The sequence below is a fragment of the Podarcis vaucheri genome (genome assembly GCF_965113315.1).
Source record: "Podarcis vaucheri genome assembly, chromosome: 1".
In the NCBI taxonomy this organism is placed as follows: Eukaryota; Metazoa; Chordata; class Lepidosauria; order Squamata; family Lacertidae; genus Podarcis; species Podarcis vaucheri.
In genome coordinates, this window is record NC_138759.1 from 54,081,156 (window position 1) to 54,086,524 (window position 5,369).

General features: G+C 42.2%; 1 long non-coding RNA gene across 1 annotated transcript; it reads left to right on the forward strand.

Moving 5' to 3' along the window:
* Positions 1 to 1,598: 1,598 nt before the first annotated feature.
* Positions 1,599 to 3,919, forward strand: LOC309540694. Its single transcript, XR_014223392.1, has 2 exons — positions 1,599 to 2,330; positions 3,689 to 3,919. It is a non-coding gene; the product is annotated as an uncharacterized lncRNA (long non-coding RNA).
* Positions 3,920 to 5,369: the final 1,450 nt, after the last annotated feature.

A 5,369-nucleotide genomic window follows, 5' to 3' on the forward strand; every position in this document is an offset into this window, starting at 1 on the left:
TCCATGGGGTGGGAGGGTGGACAAGAGCAGGGTGGCCTCATCCCTCTTCCTCTCAGGGTCTGGCAGGGGCACTTGGCGTTGGGAAGTCAGGTGAGCAATGCCTGGCTGGCTAGTACAGGTTCATCCATATCATGGGTCTATCTTGTGCAGAGGGGGACTTGCTAAAGCAACGTGACAAGGGATCTCAGGAATTATGGCTTATAGTACTGGCTGAAGAAATGTGGTGTCCTACTGGTTGTATTTCATCTGGACTCTACTTCCTCAAGGTCAGAACTTCGAATTCTATTCCTGTAAGAACATTCACCAGAACCACTTTTTGTTTTGTCCTCACACTACAAATCATTCCTGTTGTTAAGTCCTCCTTATTTTAGCACAAGTTTTCTCATTCCTGGAAAGTGGTACACCACAGAGCCTCAGAATGAGTGAGGGAGTTGGAGGATACTGTATTTGACAAGGATGTCTAAGCAATTGTATATGCTGAGGAGGAAAAGAAATGGTGGCTTCGGAAGTGGCATCACTCTTGAGTCATGCCTCAATTGCCAGTTCTCCTGGAAGAAACAGTTTTCTTTAGCTGGGTCTTTGGTATTGATGGATTTGTTTCTGTGGTTTGTTGTGCAAACTGTTCCCCCCCTGTAGTGTCCTCATTTGTTGATAGTTTGACTGTGGATTTTATAAAACTTTGCTAGCTTTGCTAGCTAACTTTGAAGACATATCAGAGGGAAAGTGGTCTAGGAATATTAACGTAAATAAATGCTCAGAATAAGGGATTGGGGGAGAAATTCAGTTTTATTTGCATTTTAATGAGAAGCTGTCCAGTTTACACTTCTTGAACTGATATGCAAACCAAAACACCATTATCCTTTAAAATGGGCACTTTTCTGAATCTTGCAGTGCAGTTCTCCAACAAAGCAGTGTGTACAAAACAGCACAGGAAGATGCATAGAGAGGGTAATTGCTTGCAAAAATGTGTGCATTAGTCAAAACTGCCTACAAAATTGTGTTCATTATGAGAAATTTGCACTCAAATGCTGTTGTATTTTGAGGAGTTTTTTTATTTAAAAAATGCAGATTGCTGAAGAAATGAGGTAAACTGAATTTATGGTTGAATATGAGAAACTGAGCAGTGCTTTGCTTCTAGGGGGAAAATGGTGACTTCTAAACTCTACTGGGGGCTCTCTGTTGCTGGAGTGTGTGTTTAGCCCTGTGCGTTGGATCTAGGGATCCAGCCAATTCTTTTACTAATTACCCCACAAGGGTGACCTATATATTATCCCCACCACCACAAACCTATTGAAACAAGGAAGCTGAAGTGGTGTTGCTACATCCTAAGTTATTGATCTGGGCCAAGGTGTTCCTCCCAAGAGCACCATTCTCCTCCGCTAAACATGGATGCCTCCCCTGCCACACACATTCCTCCTCCACCACCAAGGAAATTACAGGTGCCTGCTTCGATGATGCTAAATGAAGGCTTAAAAACAGATCTAGATAATGCTGGGCTGCGGATCGTGCTGCATACATGCCACGGAAAGAGGTGCTGTGATGATCTCTCTGCTCAGTACAGAGCACATGTACTAGCAAAATGCTGGCCATGATGAGGGAGGCCTCTCAGTTTAATAGCATGAAGTTTTAACACTCTGTCTATCACAGGATTTACTTCACTCTTTCTTTGCCCACCCTATTTTGCCCATCACCACAAGATTTGCAGTTGGTCATTAGAATGGGCAGTGAGGGAAGGGGGGGGGTTACACAAATTCATGGATGGTGTGTCTATGGCTTCATGATAGCAATATGGAGTTGATATGGTTGATAGGCATTACATACCAGCTACTAGGAAACAGCAAGAGAGGACTATTCTGTAGGGAACAAGAGGCTGAATTAGCTGGGCCTTTCGTCAGATCCAGCAAGGCTCTCTTAAGTTTTTACTGATGGTTCAGTGGTTGACTGAGCAGTATTGTGGCGTTTGTAAGGAGCCCCTGGTCATCTCACGGACTATTGACCTGTACACCACTAATCCGCTGCCACCAACCAGGTCCTCCCCAGTAAATCACTTAGTCTCAGTCAAGTTCTCAAGTTAACAAAGAGTGTAGTTTATTTCAGACACAAACAAACTTTAACTGCATTCCAAACGTTGTTACTCTTTACCTTCTTAGTCTTATTTTATCCTGTCTCTATCTCTTCTACCTCCCCTCACACAAGAACCCACTGCACTAACTGTCTCTCTATTTCCAACTGCCTGCCAACTGCTTTCCCCAACCAATCAACCCACTAAAACCAACCAACTAACCACCAACAACCAACTCAAACCTCGGGCTAAGCCCTTTTATAGACAGGTAGTCTCTGCCTCCGGCTTTCCTATTGGTTTACATATTAACCCTTTCTCTCCCCCTGTACAGACATTTTTCAAATGAACAGGCAAACGGCACAAGTATATTCTAGGGTGAACACTTGTTCTTTTCAGGGCCATCTTACTGAAGTGTAGGTGGGTTCCCACGAGGCAAGACACAGTGATAACAGCAAGAACCTTTATTGCACTACATAACTGGACAACAGGGGCAAAGCAACTGCTGATATACATTCCTGGAGGCCTGGGCCACTCCCACTCCCAACGTGATTGGCTTTCTAAACTTCCAAGCTGCGAATCATAAGGCAGAGTTTAAGGGCCAATGGCAGAGGCCCAAATCCTGAAATGTTCTGTGATTGGATATCATGTATCGAATCAGAACACAGGGGCTCAGAATCCTTAGTCCAGACACAAGCTCAGGCAAACACAGACCACTGAATACATAACACATACAGCTAATTTTTATATGGAAGGGCTATTTGCCAGTTGTTTTTAATCACGTAGTATCAGTTGATGGAAACTACAGGAGGGAAGATTGCTGTTGTGCACAGCTCCTGCCTGTGTGTGTGCACAACAGCAATTTTCCCTCCTGTGGTTTCCATCAACCACAGGAGGGGATCTGGTTGGCCTCTGGGAGAACAGGAAGCAGGAATAGATGGTTCATTGGCTGATCCACCAGGTTTTCCTTACATTTTCATATATTACATGGGAAGTACATCCACTGATGTTATAAATAGCCTGCTAAAGCCACCTTGCAATGATTAGGCTTATGCAATTAAACACATCATGCTAGCAACTGTTTGCAACGACAATGAGAGAGAATCATGGGTGGAAAGACCTTCAGTGTAAACAGTGAGAGCAGTGTCCTACAAATATGGTGTGAGAGAAGATCACCTGGGTGCAACGCGGCCTGTGCATCTAAATCTACTGGGTTTGGGATGGGGAAGATGAGGGAGCAAGAGCAGGCAGGCATGTGTTTTCTTTTTGAAATGGTATCATGCCCCAGTAATCCTCAGATAATATTCCAATGCTCTTGTAAATTGAATTGAGTGTATCCATGGGAACAAGAACAGAGAGAAAAAATTAAAGCTTCCAAGACGTTGCTCTGGGGTGGCCTCTATTTTGACGGGGGCAACAACAAAAAGAAGCAGCAAAAATTTGAAACAAAAGGGGAGAAAAAAGAAATATATTGGATGATTCAGTGTATTCTTTTAGCAGGCAGGAGTCACAAAGGAGATGAGTGTTTGACTTTCAGTCTTTTTAAGGACTTGAAAGCTGAGTAGCAAGACATTTTTAGGCTGATGGTCTCAGGAGAAGTCATTGTTATGTTCCTTTCTCCAAAAACAGAGTTCTCTGAAATCAAAATACTAGTATCGGGGAACATGCCATGGCTTTTTGCCAGCAGCTGAAGAAGAATACCTAAAGGAGCGTCTCGACCCCCATCTTTCAGCCCGGACACTGAGATCCAGCCAGGATTTTTCCATCAGAGAAGGCATCAATTTCAATAGAAGAGACGTAAAAAATGCTGCAGAAAATAGTGTAATTATTTACACAGCATTTGTGAAGTAATAATATATATATATATATATATATATATATATATATATATATATATATCAGCAAATACTGTATGTATTTTGCTTGTGTGGTTTCTGTTCCTGACCTCGGATGAACAGACGAATTGTGGGAATTTCCATTCCCTATTCTGCCTCTGGTGGAATTCTCTGGCATCCCTAGTTACAATTGCTTAAAGTTTAAACCTTTGATTGATGATGATATACCGTAAATATCAAGATTGCAATCCTGAATAGTTAACCTTGTGTTCCACTGAAAACAGAGAATACTCGCTTTCTCTTTCAGTCTCTCTCTGTTGACAAGAAAAGGTTACCATGCGCTGACTCTGACTATCGTCATTCTCCTGTGGAGAGTGAATTCACACAGACTACATGCTTATCACTCAGTGACAGCAACATCAAGTGAATCCTGGCATTATGAAATATCCACCAGAGAGCTATCAGATCATTTCCCATTTTCAATGGTTGGTACATTACAGATTCAGCTGCCAGTCATCTAGTGATGATGAAGCAACAACTGATGGGCATGCATATGTCAATCAGCTCCACATTTTATTGCATAAGCATTCCTATGGGTTGGCATAGTTTTATTAATCCCATCTGGGGGTTTAATCTTTGACAGTTGTTCAAAGCATGTCACCATGAAAATCTGACTATAAGCTAACAACTTTCTTGTAAAGCTTTGCCTCTATGTAACAAAATACCAGAAAATGGTTGCCTGTCTTGTTGAATACCTGTGTGTGCACTCACTCATCGGCATTTATAAACAGGGTTGGAAACTTCTTATAAGGCTACATATGATGCCATCATGAGGGCGTATTGAAGTCTGCATTGTTGACTTTAGTATCCAGGAGGAGAAAGTGAGTGATGCATTTTTGGATAGTAACTGGAATCATGTTTTTTATTTGTTTGTTTTATGCTGCCAAGGATGAGAGTCTGGGTTGTAAGGTTTTTTGTGTTATAAAGTGACTCAATACCACTCAGTATGAACCAGTACATAGTAAGATGCTACCTGGGTGGGAAATAGGGAGGGAGTGGCTATGTTGATATTTGCATGTCAAACTGTATTGCCCCAGATGGAGGTGGGTGAATGAGCTGGTTGTATATTGAACTTAATGTTGATATGGATTGTTTATAGACCAGATGTTTGCTTCTTGACAAATGGCTGGCTAGTGACTAACTGTTTTATGAGTATGGCAGCTGGGAATGGCTGAAAGTGAGGGTTTGCGTGTGAAAGTGCTAAGGAGGTGCTGGTGAGATGTTACCGTACTTTATGAAGGGAAGGGGGGGTGCAGTTTCTGCCTCATATTTGTTTGGTTTTATTTAATTGGAGTGGACTGAGTTGCCAAAACTGTAAGTGTAATGTTTTAATGTATCATATATTTTGATGTTAGCTGCCCTGAGCCCGGTTCTGGCCAGGGAGTGCGGGATATAAATAAAATTTGTTGTTGTTG